Source organism: Aythya ferina, assembly GCF_964211825.1.
Source record: "Aythya ferina genome assembly, chromosome: 16".
NCBI lineage: Eukaryota > Metazoa > Chordata > Aves > Anseriformes > Anatidae > Aythya > Aythya ferina.
The window spans coordinates 11,199,326-11,219,015 of NC_140315.1; the positions used below are offsets into that span (position 1 = coordinate 11,199,326).

The window sequence follows — 19,690 nt, forward strand, 5'->3', positions numbered from 1 at the left end:
CTGGCTAGTTGATAGAGGCTCCAAATACTGGATGAAGGTAGGAGCTGAAGTGCCAAAGTCATCTCTCATCCATGACACATTTGGTATCTGCTCATGATTTTTGAGCTTACTGGCTTGAACCAATCGTGTCCTTTCTCTGTAGGGACACTAAGCTGGGAACCACCACCTGACTAGCATGTTGGCTCATGCCAGAAGCCAAGCTGACACTTAGGAAGAAGTAGATTGGGTTCAAGTCCAGAGTCAGGGACTGAATTCACTCCAGCATGTAGAGCTCCCCTCTGAGCCTCACTCCTTCATCTGCAAAGTACGCAGGAGCGCTTACTTCCAGGATTACTTTAAGTAAAAGTTGTGTTAAAGGTTATTCAGGTGCCTCAAGTATAAAGACCACCATGCAAGTAGGTGAGGCAGAAAGACAAGTATGCCATGACCCCCAGCAGCCCTGCTTCTTTCCCACCTCCTCAGCAGAGGGGACTTGCTGCACACACTTCTGGGTCCTCAGATTCATTACAGCTAGGCAGGAAAAGATGGCTCATATGTACACAGTGCTTATCCTGCTGATCAATAAACTTCCTTCCTGCCTGATAACCAAACCACTTATAATATTAACAGTGTTATTTAAGATCTGTGGAAGTTTTGTCCATTCCAAGCAAGCCAGAAATATCTTGACCTAGATAGTGAGAACAAAACAATGTTGAGTCAACTTCAGGACTGCAGCACTGCCAGTTCATCTATCACTGCACTTGACATTTTATTGAAGAATTGGAGTAAAACTATTTTACTGAAAAGATTCTTACACCAGTATATTTATTCAGGGAATGAGAGCAAAAATCATTCTGACGTTTTCCCCACACCTTGCCTTAGACTGAAAAGGAGTGCATTTTATAGTCCATGAAGAAGGCACATGAGTTGCCCATGAGCTCTGTTCAATAACTGAAGGTAGCAAATGCAATTATATCAGAAAGCATAAGTGAATGGGAGACTCATCTATGCTTTCTCCTGAGGAAAAAAGGAGAGTGGTGAAAGAACAGAATACAAAGAACATTTCTACTGTGTCACAAGTGGGCAAGCTTGAGACAGTGACCTGCTCTGTAAAGGGCAATGACTGATGCAAAATGCCTCAGTAAATATTACCAAAAGTATATCAAGCTGTTGCTCTCTTTGGCTTTAAGAAATGCTGGGAGTATGCAGCACCTTTGAAAAGTAAGGCCTAATTTCATTCCAGGTCTGTGCCAACATTTATAATCGCTTCTACGAAATGGTGTGCCTGCAAAATTTGTCTAACATATCCAATTGCAAAGCTCAGAGAAAATTTGAGCATCTTGCCCTCAGTCCGGGAGCTGGAGCCCCACTGTATGTCACATTCCAATCTATCAGATTTCTGGTTATTCCTCTTATCCATGCAATTTTTGGTGCTTACCTGAACATGTTTCAGTAGATGGAGTATTTCAAGTGTTTACCTACCTCGAAGACATACTGCTTAACAAAAGGTAGAAAAGGAAAAGAAGGACTTTCAAAAAAGATCAAATACATCATAAGCTTGGCAGACACCGTAGCCCTGAAACAGCAGTTTGAAACTTGCACCATAACAAATCTTCTCCTATACATTATCTCACAGGAAACAACACATGATAAATTCTTAGCACAATGTGATTCCCCTCCTTCCACCTCCTCCCCACTTCAGAAAGATTTAACATCTAATTCAGCTTTTGACGAGCTGCTTCATCACTGCGGGAACACTGTTGATCTCTGTCGGAACCCTGCGGCCTTGGACAGAACAAACTCAAAGGGAAAAAAAAATTTTGGCCGTCTGTAATGATAAATAAATACATTACAGGATACAACTCTGGGGAATGGAGGCTGACACTGACTGAGCACTGTGACCTCCACACAACTGCCAAGTCTCAGTCATTTAACAAAAGTCAACTTTTGTTTGCCTTCCCCCCACCCCTCCCACTCCACCCCACAACAATTTCTTTAAGTCCAAACGCAGGATGGAAAAAGGAAAAAAAAAACTCAAAACAATAAAAGATAGAACTCTGAAACTCTCCTCATCTGCTGCCCAGAGGCGCTTACAGTTTTGACAGAGCAATATTTTATTCCTTTGGTCTCATGGAAAATGGGTGAAACGAGTCCATAGTACATCAAGAGCAGCAGGACGGGGAAGCTGTGCCACAGGGATCCTCAGACCCCTTTCTTCAAAACCTTGTTTTAGGATGTGCCTGCCTTCAGGCTGGTTCTTGGCACTGATTTGATTTTCTGTCCACTTGGTAAGTCCCACTCACAAAACCAAGTATGTACAGCCGATGTTGGGTCTTTGCACTGATGGCAACAAAAACAAATTAGGGAGGGAGAAATTAGTTAATCCATCAGCTAATCCAACCCTTTATCTCTGGAAGCCTCACACACTGCCACCAAATATCTCCTAGCCTCTCCATTTCAACATCTGATTCCCATTTCTCTCTGATCGTAACAGAAAGGTGATACCTCCTGCCACTTCTCCTCATTTTACCAATGCACAAGTGCTAAATAAAGTGTCACAACAAAGTCAGTCAGTTGAAAGACAGGTATGGGCTGCAAGTCTTAACTCTCGTGTCTGCACTCTGCTCGCCACGACATTTTGTTCTATTAACTCCACGTGCATCAGAGGAGCCACAGAGGATTCGGCTTGATCAAAGAAGTTCATGGCAGCATCTCAGGGCTCATCAACACCTTACAGCATGGCACAGAAAGCCTTGCACTAGCACGGATGAAGCTAATTCAAATGCAGAAAGAGAACAGCTCGACCAGCATGGTGCTTATCAGCCACGCCAGCGCGGTGAGATGTTCATCTCAGGCACAAAGCTAACGGAGTTACACGGCTCCTGCAGCCCACATCAGGATTTCTTCCCAGCTGCACAGCGCAGATTCACCAGCTCGCTCGGAGCCACCTCAGGGCCACAGAGCACAGCGCGTCTAATATCTGCCTTCTGCTCCCCTTACTCCAACAAGAAATTTGTCCCACTCACCACCAGCCTTGCTGCCAACCCCAACCTCTTATCTTCACCCTTCCTGACTTGTCATTTAACTCACCTATTCACCAAGGCACCTATTTAGTCCACTCGGCTCACAGTAACCAGAATTATATTATTAGCAACTAGAAAATGCTTTTTATTCTCAAATGTCTGGTGACTACTTATGCTTCACACTGCCCTTGTTATTGTCCCTCCCTCTCACCTCTGCTTATACACAGTATGAGAGATGATTCAACTCACCCAGACATTGAAAAGCTCTTGATTCAATCCCGTTATTTTTTTTCTCACTTGTTTATGTCTTTAATTTCTCAATTTATCTTTTTTTTTTTTTCGCGGGGGGGGGGGGGGCAGGGGGAGGAGGGAGAGGATTTTTCCTTTTTTTTTTCTTCTGTTTTGTTTAGGTTTAGAGGGCTTGAATGGTTCCCCCTCAGTTACAAACAGGGCCTTTATGATCTGTCTTCTTACACATGAATTCTCAACTGAAGATTTATGATTGCTTCAAAACTACCCTCTGAGGGTAAGTGTAGAAAAACATTTTTCCTCAGCTTAGTCAATTCCCTTAGTCTGTTCTGTCACAAATACTTATTCCATGTTACTTATATCTTTGATTGTCCTGGAGTTGTTTCCTGCAAAATTAAGTCATATTACAGTCTGCATTAGCAAACGACTGCTTGAAACACCACAAGGGAAGAGTTGTAGATAGATTCTCATAAAATCATAAAATCAGGATTTCTAGTGGTATACAAGCATTCCCCAAATCACCATCGAGCTCACATCCAGACCTGCCCATCAGAACAAGATTGACACATTCTAGGGGAAGGAGATAAGAAAAAACCGTCGACGCTGTAATTCCCAAGCCTTTCACCTGAATCAAATACAATGAAAAACAAAAGGTATGACAAAACAAAAATCAAACAGAGAAGCTCTACCGCTAAACCAGCTACAACAGGACCATGGCCCTACATCCCAGTCAACGTTTTAGAACATGAGTTCCTCTTTTTAGAAACCAATGAGTCTTTCACTGTGCTCCACAACACAGCTAATGCAAGCAACAGCAAAGGGTATCTGCTGTCATCTAGGCTTCCAGCAGAATGGAAAGTTGCTGTAGAAATCAGACATGGACGTCTGGGTGGACATTATCTACCAGTACCGTGCACTTTGCTGGCATGCCTTGTCTCTTGCTATAGCAGATATCCTACGTGTGCACGTTCTGCATGTATGTTTAAACAAAAAAGCTGATAAGGAGTACTTGTCTGTCAGCAGTATCTGAAGCCCACGGCTCTTTGAGAGCATTTGGGTTTACTTGGCGGGTCATGCTGACTCCTTGTGAACCATTTATCATCGCAAAAAAACTCCAGAGGTTGGCACTGTGCCAGTGTCTTGTCTCTTCTTCCCTCCCCCCAGCCCTCTCTCCCCTCCTGGGTATTGATGCTCCACCAAAACAAAGCCCCAGTTCACATGGCAACAGAACATTTTTATATAACCTCTGCATGGGAACGCTGCACAAACCATCGGACAATCACTTGGAGCACGTTAGGTAATTCCAGGGTATTTTGCTGGTTTCTATCAAAAACACCCCAGATCAAATGAACAATAAAGGGGAAGAGGATCTTTTGCATGTGGGCCAGACTTGGACTACATCTTGGCACCAAGGACGTTGGGGGATTAGTGCACCTATTGGTTCCACGTTCTGAAGTTTGCCATTTTCTATCTCACTTGGAATCAGACTGGAGAGTCCAAAGCATTTAAGCCAGTTTGTGCATAATGTAATTGAAAGCAAAATGATGCTGAAGCAATGTGCTGAGTCAGGGCTTTAAGAAGACAAAGACTGAAATTTAGGTTTTGGTGGACACTGTAAACTCCCATTGCTATCTCAAACAGAGATATCTGTACAGACTGTGTATTTAGAGGTCTATAAAACAGCTAGGTCATCTTAACTGCATTTTCCCTCTTCCTGTCACAAATCGTTAATACTCTGAATAAGGACGTAATGTTATTTCAAACCCTTTCACAGTATGTCCACCTCGTGCTTGTATCGTGCTAATCCCATATCTCAGGGCTTCCTCTAATTTGTTGCAAGGATGACAAAGACCTCTCTTCCCCTCTTTCAATGTACAAATGGACTCTGAGGATTCTTATTGCTTTCCCCATTCAAGATGTCTATAGCTAGAAACAGGACATGAGGAAGGGCACACCAGGACCTACGGTGACATTCGTCTCAGAATTAGCTGGGAGTTTCAGCAAATCACCTGCTGTTCCCAAACCATAGGACACTGCTTATGACTTTGATTTCTTCTGCTCTCTTCCTCTAGTGCATTACAGCCTTTTGGTCTTTCCCATTAGGTCTTAAATAAGTCATTGGAAGGTGTTTTGTGGCAAGTAGGCGGTATGAGAAATGTATTCTTTGGACCTTTCCAGACTAAACATCTACGGTGTGATTGCTTGCAGTTGTGGTGTAATGCACCGCTCCAGTGCTCCTGCACCATTTAGGAAATATAATAGTTAAGGTGTATCCATCTATCTCGGTTATTATACAGTACACATCTCTAAAGGATAATTTATGCAGCAGCTAGAATACAGTTAATATATGACAAAATTATGGACTAACTTTTGTAGCTCTGGAGAAACTCTATGTACTTTTTTCATGATTGTAATGATGGAACATCTTAATTAAGACATCTTTCCCATTTCTCTCTTACTCCCTTTGGCTTGTTCTGTTCTTGTTGTTGACCCCTGAATTCCATACAGCTAACTGGTATGGACTAAAACCAAACCCTTTCTGCAGGGTTATTTCCAACTCAACTATGTTAACTCATACACATCACAGTAATCCAGACGTAATACCAAAACTCAAAGAGTCAGCACACTGGGAACTTACTCCTCCTTCCAGCAACAGCAAACACATCAGATCAGCCTCTCTTCACAAATTGCACCCTAAATCAATGACCCTCAAAGGAGAGTCTGTGGAACATTTAGGGGAAATGAAAAAGAGATGCAGATCCTTTGCAGGATCAAGTCCTGTGAGGACAGGCTGCCATTCCAATGAGTCCAGGAGGCCTGAGCCTGCTGCAGGTGGGTACAAAATACTTAGGTGATAAATCACCATGCCCATCCTCCCGTCCACACTAGGGGAGATGAGCAGGACACTTACACAGCAGCCCAGAGGCTTTGCCCTCACCTAAGCCCCCATATACAACATGCTGGGCGCTCTCAGGGGAAACTGTTTAGGCAATATGCAGCTTCCCCCAGCTTCAAACTGGCTCAAAAAAATAAAAATATCCCCTGAAAGCCTCAAGTTTTGCTGTCCTAGGAACACTCTTGAGTTAATATGGGCTTCAGCTTTTCAGTCTTTATTCTAATGCCTTTCAGGTTCACTGAATCTAAGCCATACAGGATTTTTACGAAGTGTTAATGGGCTGCAGTGACTCTATATAATCCAGCACTGGCTGGTGAGTTATCACACCCCATTGTCACTTCATTAGTTGGCAGCTTGGGAGAACACAGGTGCCTTCTCTGTGCTCGGCAGCACGAGGTCAGTCACACCAGCAGATGGCCCAGAAAAGCACCCACGGTCTGGTGGCTGCCCATGCCTAGGAACAGGACTGAGAGTCCTCCATACATCATGTCATGGCTGGACCACAACAGGGGAATTCGCCTGATTCTCCCCAGCAGCTTGTTCAGTAGTACACCCATCAACTGCTCTGACAAATCTACCTCTACATATGTCTTGTCTCAGGCTTTCAGCAAACACCTAGACTTTTGGTTTTGGGAACAAACCTGGGAAGAGTTCTGAGAAACAGCCAGTTCCCTGTTTGGTGGAGGTAAAGCAGAACACAGCCAGCATATATGAAAGGTTGGACACATCTTCTGTTTTAGGTGTCACAAGAGCAATCCAGAGAAACATCTAGAAGGAAATTCAAAGCCCTAAGAAGGGTTCTGAGAATCAGGACTACCTCTCGATGATGTAAAATACAAGGGAAAACAAACATATGCAGCCAACGAGGTGAAGCTCCATTGGCAAACAGTTATGCCCCGAGCCTTATTTTCAAAAGCATATGCACGTAATGGTGTGTGCAAGAGTGAACAATCGACAGTATCCTTCGTTTATATGACTTCCCATGCTTGCATCTAGCAGCCATGGTATCTGTGTGGCACCTGAAGGAGTGTGGGCAGGTGGCGGCTGGGGGAGCACCCAGCCCAGCTGCTGAGACCCCTTGGTCCCAGGTAACTTCTAACAGCAGCCACGTTCCACGGCACAGCCTCCATAGCAGCAATCGTGTTTCAGTGCTTTACATGCACATAAATACACACACGTATTCATTTGTAAACAAAACGAGATGACTGATAATCTATTACATCAGCACTGACAGTAAAGGAGCACTGAGAAAATACCTTGAACATGCTGCTACTGCATACGGGGTCAGAGGAAACACCGCTGTGCACCCGTTCATCACAGGCGTAAATACAAGCAGATATGCAGCAGGGACAAAAGAGATATTTAAGCTCTAGATACACTGAAGGCAAGAGTAGAAGCAGTGCAGCACACTTCTGAGTGATGGGCTGATTTCATCCAACCAACATCCATGCAAAGCTAGTGTTAACAACAACAAGGCCAAACAGGCTTGTATACAACTTCCCTATAAAACACGAGAATTTGTTTGCACCCAGTTCTAGTTAAAGGAATTATATGGAGACTTTTAGAGAGTTAAGAAACCTCTTACTCTGTCTTATGTTAAAATAAATATGAAAACCATTCAGAAAACACATTTGCTTCCCTTGATTCTTGGCTTTAGAGTACCTCCAGTTTGCATATCCAGTAAGGAGAAAATGGTGGCTGCTCCCAACCACTGCAGTTTTTGGAATTCCAATTCACTACCAAAAGAAGCCTAAAGGTTTAATGGGCAGTTCAGATTTGGCAATCAAAGCGATGTAGGCAAATGAGGAAGTCTGACAATAGTAACTTCTTTGTTGGACCAGCCCAAAATAAAAAGCAGGAAGGAGGAAAAGTATTTACCAAGTTTGCAAATACTCGGTCTCTTTACACAATCAAACCCCTTTATTTTATAATTAGCAATAAGAGGAGTGAGACCTGCAGAGCTATTTCAAACCTTGCTGAAACTGAACATTGCTGTTCTGATGCTGACAAGTTTTGAGCAGAAAGCTGCATACTGGAGTGGCAAACCAGGCCAGTCCAAAGAGGGATTCAGAGCACTGGGAGAGCATCAAAAACATTAAAACATTAGAGACATCTAAAGAGCATTAAAAAAACCTGCTGCTGTGTACCTCACAGTACATTTTTGCAGCCTGCTCTGCTGCATACAGCTTCTGTCCTGCATGCTGCAAATGAACACACTTGGCCAGCCTTGATGCTGTTGAGGGCAAGGAGCTCCTCCAGCGTTTTTGTTTACTGCCTGGTATTTTTACGAACAACGCATGGCATCTCCTGTTAAAAATATCCTAACACAGAAAAGCAGAGCTCTCTTACCAGTTTAACCATTGCATTAAGCCTAAACACATCTAATACAGCGTTCTACAGCCTCTACATTCATTAACAATTAATTATTGAAAGGGTATCTATTGAGTTTTAATATGCATAAAAGTAAAGATAATTCTAGTTGCCATGCAACTGGCTGAGAATCACGTAAACATAAATGCAGTAGTTTCATTTTCATGAATAATCTTATGTATCTGGAGAGAAGGGCTCAGCAGAGCCACCATGCATCAGAGCAGAGGAGCAGCATTAAAGGTGCAGGGGGATTAACTATTTAGTGGCTGAGAGCCTACATTTTAGGCATTAAATTGATTATCAGTCCAACAAAAAAGGCCAGGGGTCTTATATCTGTGGACTAAACTATAGCCCTTTGAACCCTTGAGTTGCATCCTACAGTTTGACACAGAATATTTATATAAGTTGCAATCAAGAAACGTCTTACTGACAATCAGACATAGCTCAGCATGCAACCTGATAAGCCTTGCAATTATACAGATGAAAAAAAATGACAAAAGATGTATGTGATCACTCCAGCTGATCTCAACTGCTTCATACAGTCAACGCTGGTCTCCCTTCATCTTGCTTTAAAGCACAGATTAAGTGTCAGAGATTCTAGTACATACCTGGAACAGGATTGCATACTTTCTACCCCAAGAAATTTGCTAAAAGGTTGAAGTCTAGTAAAACAACAATATTTGTGAATTTAGACCAAATATGGAAATTGTTGTTGCAAATCAGAAAAGGGTTAAAAGGTTTCAAAACAGATAAACCAAAATCAAATGGAACATTTTGATTCAGAAGAAATATATTTGGGATTGACCCAAAAGTGTTTTGGGGTCAAACTCCCCCCCTCCCACCCCCGTTTTCCCTAGACTAAACGTAGTTTTTGATTTTATTACAAACATACAAATAAAAATGTTGTGAAGCTCAAATATAGAACACTAAACCAGAAGCAACATCTCTATCCCTTTAGAAACAGCAAGTAAACACATATTTCCAACATTATTCTCTTTCTCAACAGAGAAAGCAAAAAACCTTTCTCTTGTTGCATAAACTATCTGATTTAGTTGTTAGCAAGCTTAAGTCCTGCCTTAATACCTAATTTACAAACTCCTGAGCTCCTTTACTTTTACTGCTGTACTCTTCCAAAGGCTGCAGTGCACCTTATTTGCTCTGAAGTCCTGCAAACTCCAGGTACAATCATTATTGTCTTCACCAGTTTCAAAGGTTTCTCTCCCACCTCCTTTTTTCTTTTGCTGCTGACAAACCTGCCAGGGAGCAGACACTCTTCGGCTGCAATTCAAATCACAGGAGTGAGAACCTGCACCAAATTTGTGTGATTGATAGCTTCAGCTAATCTACACCTTTTTTTCTTGAGGTTGTGTTTTCGCTGCTTGCAATTTATAAGACCTGCATGCAATTTATAAGAGTAGGCAGTATGGTCTTAAACACAGCTAATATTATTCCTTAATCTGCTCAAATGAAATGTTTGTCATTTAACTTTATAATAAAAGGTATCAGTTAGGAACTGTCAATGTTTTCAGTAGCGATATCTAATTACTGTAACTTGCTATAGGCTATCTTGTTAAATTCTAGTTGAATGACTAAGTATTTCTGACAAGTTTAATGCATTATTAAAGGTGTAATTACTCGGTTATTGCTCGTGTAATTCTGAGTTAATTACATGACATCTAAATTCATCATTTTTATGTTTATTGAACTTTGGTAAATTCAGTTTTAGCTACTGCTTGATATTTACACCGTGTCTCCCTCTTCTACTTATTTTGAATTTCAAGGAGAATGGCACTGCGTACGCTCAGCACAGCAGGTGAAGTCAGGAAGAGTAAAGGGAGTATAATCATAAAAAGGTCTGATTTTTCTGTCCCGTTTTTTCTGTTTTCCTATGCTTTCCTCATCTGACGCCATTTAAACACATTATAGTTCAGTAGATTTGCTCAATTTTCAACAGGAAAAAAAAAGTAGGCAACAAGTTTCTAAAATAGCTGAAGTGAAATTGTGACACTAGTGAAAATCAGTGGCAAAGCTCTCACTGCCTTGAAGAGAGCCAGAGCTTTACCTCCGGGAACCCCTGTTCTGGAAGCAGAGGATGAATTACCTGCCTAAGGGACTCCTGGATACCAAATTTTTATCAACGCTGGCATCGGTTGTCGGATGCCAAAGCGACACCTCCTCAAATCAGTCATTGGAATTTCCTCTCACAGCATTCACAACTAATGTATAAATAAACAGTGCATCTGAAACTCCCTTCTGCTACTTTGCTCCCTCCCATATAACACTTCCCCACCCCCCCCCCCCCCCAGCCCTTGCCCTGTAAACGTGGCTGGTACGCATCGCAGCCCTTTGCTCCCCAAGGTCCAGGCTGTGTTCATCCAGGGCAGGCGGAGGAAGCAAACGTCCTTCGTGCCACAGCGACCAAATGCAAAGCTTGACAAGCTCAAGTACCATCGTTACACAGGCAGAGAATCTCAGGTTATAAATCTTGCTTCCTTCCCATTTGGAAGAAGGATCTTCAATTAAGCAAAAATTGATTTTCTAATGATTTTTTTTTTTCCTGCTCATGATTGGTAGATTGTTTGAAACTGTTCCAGCCCAACAACATGCAGAGAGAACAATTAAACATGCATCGCAGCTGACAGCAGGACTGCTTTTAAGTCAGTGAATGCCAATACAGCCCTTGCAGTTTTGGCAAGAATTGCATCTTGCAACAATTACGAATGAAGAAAATATTATTCTAGCTAAATGCTGCGACTATCAAGCCAGTGACAAAGCAAGAAGCAAGTACAACAGGGTGTTGGGAAGTTGTTTCCCGTCTTCTGCAATCCCTCACCACTCTGCATTGCACGTAACGCTGAAGTTAGTGCACTTCTGACTTCCAGTTTAGTAACTGATCTGAGTAGTTAATAATGGCTGAGACAATAGTAGCGGTTTCAGTAAGTTATTTGATAGACTAGATATCACATTGTTATTGTTGATGATTCTTAGGAAATTGGGGACACACAATTAAAATTTTCAAAGCATAGTTAAGCTTTAGTGTGATGCAAATGACAAAAACCCAACTGATTCAATGACCACTAAGCTTAGTTTGAGGTTTTCCCCATTAATTTCAAAGCCATCTGGACCAGACTTTAAGGCACAGGCCTTCTGTAAAAATATACTTTTTGATGTGCACAGAGACAATCAGAATAGGATTAAAATCTTATTAGAGGAAAGCTGAATTAATAATTCAAACCTTACTCTATAATAATACAGTGATCGGCACTGGTTTACCTTTTAAATTCTCTAGATGTAGTTATGATCCCACTAATTTTGTTAACGAATTATAACTAAAATTGAGGTCCTTACAGCTACAAGGACAATACTGAATACAATCCATGCTGTGTTAATGGTCACTCACTGCTCAGAGCAGGACACAACTGGGGCAGGCACGATACAAGCACAGGATGAAAACAAACTCTGCTCCCTTAAAAGTTACAATACTAACGGCCAAGGAACAGACAAAAGTAGATTCTTTGCTCTGAATTTTTCTGAAACTCCAAGACACCACTATTGTCAAGGAAGGCAGAGACAGTAGCATACCACCTATTTAATCCTTGTTGCAACTTTGTGGACAACATAGCCTCGAACAAGACTGTTGGAGCAGAGTCAATGCTTCTGAGCCAGGTAGTGCTACAGGTTTTTTACAGTTTTTTTTTTTTAGAGCTGGACCATGGTATGGCTCCAGTTTAATCTTTTTCCTCTACAGATAGCATTGGCCAGGATGGTCTAAGCCTTGCTAGAACGAGTCAGTAGAAGTAGATGCAATGTTTTCTTGAAGCAATCAAAGTAAATCCCATTTTCTATCAGTCTAATAAGGAAAGTTTGGAGATTTTCAGTTTGTATTTCCTAGTATGTTAATTTCATCATTGCCCACATATTATTCTGCTTGATCTGACCTGAATCTGACTTATTGCATTTCCCAAACTACTTTTCACTCAGCGGTTAATTAAAAGATTTGGTCCCTGACACACTGCTTACAGCCCTTATTGGCACCCATTAGCCCAGCCAGACTAATTCTCCTGAAAAGCAAACCTCCTTATATTCCCAGGGTCAGAAGTTCACAGCCAATTCCCTAAATCTTTAACACTCACTATTAGTTCATTATTTGAACCTACTCTGCTGTAAGAGGCTGTATTCAAATGTAGGCAGAAAAAGTTGCTCAAGAAAGACAGCTTCTCACAAAAATTCATTGCTTGCCAGTCTCCTCCATCCCTGTCTATGCTCTACTGAGACTGTATGGGGCAAGAAATACAAAATTAATTATTTTTTAACTTTTGAGTACTTTGTTTAAGATACATCCACAGAGAAAAAAAAAAAAAACTTATACTAATTTATGCTACCCAATTAGCATATACATCCTGCCTCTAAACTACCTGCACATTTTCTTTCTGTGCTCACGTCTAGAGCATGGCATTGCCTTTCAGGCCCATATAGGACCATAATCCATACATAGGCACAGCATCCACCATAGTGTCATTTAAATAAATACACAAAAAAATCTGGAGCAGAGCTCAGCAGAAGCTGTAAACAAGCCCACACACTTGTTCAGACACGCACATAACCACATTACGCTTACAGGTCCGTTTGGACTCAGCCCATTTTAGAGACTAGAGGCAAACCACGTCATTCAGATTTGCACCCAGGCGGCAGAACCCCCCAGCCCCAATCTCTGAGAAAGCCAGCTCCCAGGCTTGGGTTCAGCCCGGTTTCACTGCACTAACATGAAACCAGACACAAAGTCCACTTGGGAAGGTGTGTGGGAAGAGAAAAAGGCAAAGTTTAATTATCAAAACTATGTGGCCATGCAAGCGTCCTATTTAAGTTAAGAGGAGTTGTCATTAAACTCAACCTTTCCCCCTTGAACCTGGTGTCTGGAACAGCTCAGACACCAGCGATGACCTTCTGTATTTCTTTTAATTATTCTGAAGCAACCTCCTCCAGCTCACTACAAGCCCTCAGCTACTTCAAGCAAAGACATTCTAATGATTTCGATTAAATCTTGGCCTCTCCCCAGCAGAGCACAAATTAAAAGCATTACTAGGAGGATACAAGCTTCAGCGCTTGGAAGTGTTATATAAAGAAGGAGGAAAGCTGCCAAGAGCTTGTTGTCATTTCATCTGCGGTGGGGGATGCTTAACCCCTTGGTGGCTTTACATACCCTGGGAAGACCACACGTCAGACTCTGGGGAGGTCTCCTCCTCATGGCCATCCACCCATTGCACTTTAATCTCTTTTTAACTTGGTATTTGCAGAAAATACCCCTTCCAATGATGCACTGCCATATATACTGGCACCATTTGGAGAGAAGTGGCCTGGTAGACTCTATAAATCCAGTTCCAGAGGGTCTCTAGCCCACCCAACATATGGCTACACTTCTACTCAAAATTTTCATTTTCATGTACACTTGGCTTCAGTAGAAATCACCTTTGAAAGCTGAATGCCCAAAGTCTGAGCTCAGCTTTTCTGACGTCCATCACTTTGGCTGAAAGAGCAACTCCACCAGCTGCTGGCAGCAGCAAATTATCTTCTGGTGGCCAAGGCCTGAGCAGGGCTAAGTGCACATGGTTCCTAAAGTAATACCCATCAAGCTTTGTTGGTCTCTGACAAAATTATAAAGGTATTCCAACCTGTAAGCAAATGCTGTTGTTTTTCTTTTCTTTTTTTTTTTTTTTTTTCTCCATGAAATTGTAGGGATCAAAGTAAAATTGTTCTTTTTAAAAGCAGATCTACGCGTTATTTTTTTAACAGCACATTCAACTGTTACTGATTTCAGAAAAACACATGCTAGAGTAATCAAGAGGCAAAAACATGCAAAAATCTCATGTAAAACAATTGCCTTGAAGTAGCTGTGCCACCATGGGCACTAGGCAAACTTGGTTTAGATCCTGGCATCATTATAAGCAACACCGAATTTCATTTTTACCCCCTCTCCAATTTCAGTTTTTCTATATCATTAAAATAAAAATAGTGAGTTTAAACCATTGAAAAGTACTTTCAGATCTTCGTATATATATATTGTATATATATTAAAGGTAGATACAAGGCCAAACTACCCCTAAAAAGGAACAACTGTTGAGCTGACAGTCATCAAAAGCTGCTTTACCCAGGCCCCTATCTGCAAAACCAGCGTAAGCCCACAGATACTCTTATCCCACCATCATACACTCTCAATAAAAAGGTAAAATCAGTGATAGAAGAATTGCTACATTCAAGTCCCTTACTGAAGTAAAAAAAAAAAAAAAAAAAAAAAAAGCCAACAACAGCAAAAATAATTGAGCAAAATCACCTCGACAGAACTTTAGAGAATCATTTTGGAAAACTAGTTTTGACACAATGCTCGGATGGTGGTACGTGCAGGTGGCATGGGAGAGCTGATGTATCCTTGTGAAGCCTGGTTCTCCAGGCTTGTATGAACAAAATCAAGGAAGCACTAAACCAGCAGGGGATTATCATCTCTAGAGATAACTACAGACAGTTTCATTTTAAAAACAATCAGCGCCATCATGGCTATATTTTCTATTTCTCAAAACACACGAACGTGATGAAATACCCAGCTCCTTCCAGAAGTCACAGTAACTTTCTCCCTTAAGCAAAATCTCTGTAAAAATAACCAATTAATTTAATTATTTTTATTATTATTATTATTATTATTTTTAAGATGCTGCTGTGCAGGGTCTGTGCTTCCCCTCAGCCTGCAACTCAGCTCATTGATACCCGGATTTCTGCCCTACAGAAACATACAGAGGCTGCGCCTTCACTTCAAGGCTAAGGGCGTCATCTCCTGAACACTTTCCCTGATGACAACACCAGCTCAAATACCACCAAAGTCTGGAAACAAGAACATTGCAAGGAAGCAATGTTACAAAGAGCTACTGGTATTAGCCAAGCTGTTTTTCACCCACCCGTGCATACAAACCAGCACGTTGGAAGGGGTGGCATCAGGGTGGGCACTGCTGCCAAGAAGCAGCATGTGAACGCACACCATCACAGCCCATCGACCATAAGCCTTCCAGACTGCTTGTAGGCCACCTGGACTTCGCACAGTTTGTAAGACAAGCTGATCTCAAGGATTGGCTAGGTTACACGGAAGAGAATTCAGGCCTCTGGTAATGCTCCTAAATCAGATTTTGCTCAGCCGAGCAGGGTGAAATCTCTCTGCAAAGCATCTTTCCTTAGCTACAAAAGGAGTTCTCCAGTGTCCTTCCCCTCCTTTCCTTCTGTTCCTTATTGTTTACTACTTTATTTTTAAATTTTCATTGGAAAGAGAGGGGAAAATTCAAAACTCTAAACAACCTTTCAGTTTTGTAGTGAAATACAGAGATGATCAACTTTTTACATGAACATCCTCCATATATTTCAACCATCTCTTTTTGAAAAATCTTTAAAAAGACGATGCTTTCTTTAAAAATAAGCTCTGAAGCCACTTCAGAGAACAGAGGCATAGGATTGGAAGTAATAAGAAGCAAGAGAAAAATTATTAGCCATGTGTAATGATCGCAGTGCTGAAAAGTATTCTTAACAGTTCTTTTTTGATTCATGTTGACATCTTCATTTCTTATCCTCCTGTTGCAATAATTCAGGATGAAAATTCCTTAATATAATAAGAAATCCCCAATCAATTAGGATGTCAAATCAGGAACAAATTCCCTACACTACATCAAAAAGACCCTCTCCTATCTTTTGTCAGTCACTGGATTGAAATAAAGAGGGAGCTACACACAAAGAAAGCTGTCATGTCAAACAATACATCTTTCACTCATTCGAGATATAAACACATTAAAACATGGCAGGAGAAAAAGAGTCAATCGAACCTGTTTAATCAAATCAACTAATTGGATAAATTACACTTTGATAATAACGATAATCACTGTGGAGACACCCTGTCCTGTAGTGCTGCGATTCAATACTCTTGCTAGCTACATACCCTTCTTGCTTGATTCCTTATGCTGCAAAGCACGGCATGGAACATCTAAGGGGCCGAGATCTGCTTGACTGAAAGTCGTAGCCATAAACCTGAACATAACCCAGGTTTCTGGAGTTCGGATATTAAAATCAATAAATAGAGATTTACGGGTACAATAAGCAAAACACAGCTTTTTGAACCAGGTTCCAAAAAATGATGGGAAACTGAAAAATTACTCGCTGTGAATATATAACATTATTCACACACAAAAAAATCTTTCTACAAATTCATATTGCTCTAAAACATGTAGGCTGAAATAAATAATATTAACCAGCCTGTCTTTAGCATATGGCAGGCACATACTTTGAGAAAACTTTAAACACTAAGCAAACATTTAATAATTAGTCTAACTACCCATTTATGGAATTGATGTATTTGGTTCTAATATATGGTTCTATAATTTTAAAAATTAAAGGAGTTTTACCAATCGACTTCTCTTCCTGATATAAGCTTAGTAAAAGCTTAGCAAATATAAAAGAAAAACTAAGTATCTGTTTCATCATTGTGTTAATTCATGTTCATTAACACTTTACAGAAGTCAAGGCAGTAGGAATGGTGTTGACACCTGACTGAGAATTTTTTGAGTGCACACGTATGAAGAGAAGGAATATTTGGATGCAGGAAAGCTGCATTTCACACTCCTTTCCTTGGAACCAGCCAGTTTATGTAGCACTCATCTCCCCTCCAGTGGTGCACTAGCAACCAGATATGGTCCCAGTCCAAGCTTAAAACAACATATTTGTACTTATTTATTTGCTTTTACTACAAAAGTCCAAGCAGTACAGCCATCAAAGTGAAACTGCAGCTTAGGGGCCGGATAGAAGTGAAAATGCTGACTTCACTGGAAATGGAGAAGTAACATCAGCTTTCTGACTATATTCTGCACGCCCCTTACCATCCTAAATGGCTTTCAATCACAGCTCCATTCAAAACCAGACATTTCCAAATTGTACACAGAGTAATAAAAAAAAAAAAAAAAAAAAAAGAACAAAGTGAATCTTGTTGTGGTTCACTGGGTATTTTGTTTTTGTGATTATTAAGATAAACCCAGGGATACAAAAGCTTAACAGTCCGGAGAAATAAAAATCCTTGTGCAAATTGATTTGAGATTAAAATTGATCAAATAGGTTTTGCAAGAAGGAAAAGAAAAATGGTGTTTTCCATAAGTAGCAAAAAAGTTACACACCTTCATTTCTTACATCCCCTGAAGAGGCATGAGTAGCAGCCCAGCCAAGATCTCCCTACCATTGGCACCACCCAACAGAAGCAGGCTTCATTTGGGATTGGATTTGTACAACAGAGGGGCAGTGATCTGCAATGAAGGGCAGTGAATTTCTGAACTACTATACGCATCCAACCCAGAATTTCACTTATCAGATATATATTTTTTTTTTGGTGTGAAGTACATTTAGTCACACTTAATATCTGACTAAAAAGTGAGTGGCCTTAACAATGTTTACTGCTATTACTAAGGATGTAGGAAATGAGAAGCAGGTTCAGCAGTTAATGCAGCCCATTCTGTTTTTCATGGCATTTCAGAGTTGTGTAGAAGCTCATATTTGCCAAGGTTCATGGTCTGGTAGTTCTGCAAGGCACAATCTTTTAAAATCAGGACTCTGAAGCACAGAAGATGTGCTGAGACATTGGTGCCTGGAGGGAGCTTGGCAATTCAGCCCCTGGGGATCCCTCAGGATGCAGAGCAGCTTCCTTCACTCCACCAGCACCAGAAGCGTCTTACTCCATGTTGTTAGAACAGATGACTGAGATGAACAGCTTACACACAACACCTGTGTGAGGAGACTTACCTATGAAAGAGCTAACATTTACACGTGAATAAACTAAGTCTGTATTAAAAATATGATGGTGTTATAAAGTCAAAAAAAGTGATTTGTTTTCATTTTCCTTCCAATACAGAGGTTACTGGTTACTCACTAATGTTGTGTCAAAACAGTTCAATTTTTTGTATTTTTCTTTTAAATAGTAAGTTAAATCTTTTTAAAATTTGAAGTTGTTTATTTGTCAGTCATAAAGCAAGTAGATAGGACGCATCATGGATGTACATTTCAATGGTGGAAGGATGACCATTTTAGGTGACTGCATCACATCAGCAATGAAGTTCTTACTTCATTGTACAAAGTTCTCTTCTTTGAACAAAACTGTTTGAAACCATCACTTAGACCCTAGGCCACAGATTCAGGAGAATCACCAATGCTTCTGCTAGTGGTGTGTTTATAAATGGGTAGTAAGGAGAAAAGCAAAACAGCACAACAAAAATGCCTGGTTTCTCCTTCCTCCTCACTGAGATCAAAGCTGCACTCTTTTCATTCCACAAGCTAGAATGGCTCTTGCACACAAAAAAAGAAAGAAAAAGAACCACACAAACCAAGTAAGAGAGCACAAGAACCATTGTTTGTTCCTTTCTTCCTCAAAAAAAGATTTCTCTCATCTTTGAGCCATGCATCTACTGAAGACTAATGTAAACCTAACCTTTTTGCCCAAGTTGTTCCCCAAACCACTCACACTCCAGCTACAGTTTTGGTTGTCGCTGGGTTTCCCCCCACACTCTTCATAAGTTAAACAAAGTTAGTGATTAGGCAAGTAATATTTTTGGAATCCCTGAGGGTGGGAGGAGGAAATACGCAAGGTAGCAATGACAAGAGAAGTGGTTTCAACTCCTGCTTACTCCGTTTAAAACCTCCTAAGATCCGACTCCTCTGGCACTTGATTTGCCAGCAATCAGACTGCAGCAACCAGCAGCAACTGAAATCCAGTTCCAAGCTCCAGTCACAGACACAGAAGTGTCCACATTGCATCATCTCTCACCTGAAACTCTTACAAGAACCTATTTTGTGTTTGAAAATATCAGCTTCGCTGTGCCATAGGAAGATCTGTTTCCAACTCGGTATGGCATGGGCAAACTATGCTAATCTCGTGTCTGTATCTCCTGAGCTTTTTGTTTGCTGAAACAGGGAAAAGAAAAGTTTTGGATGTAGATCCCAAGTTCTTTCCCAGGTGGCTGGGTCTACACCTACAACACACACAGCCTTTGGGGGAAATGGGTATCTGCAAGGACTGAAACAATTTATGCGGGGATTAGTGAGAAGTAGAAGCAGCAGCTGTTGGAAGTGCTCTCTGTGACTTCACTTCTGCCAAAAGGACTGTGCCCAA

The 19,690-nt window shown here is 41.1% G+C and overlaps 1 protein-coding gene across 18 annotated transcripts in view; it reads right to left on the reverse strand.

Moving 5' to 3' along the window:
- Positions 1–19,690, reverse strand: part of LOC311445462 (uncharacterized protein) — a 342,727-nt gene that overhangs the window by 23,403 nt on the left and 299,634 nt on the right. The window lies entirely within an intron of this gene.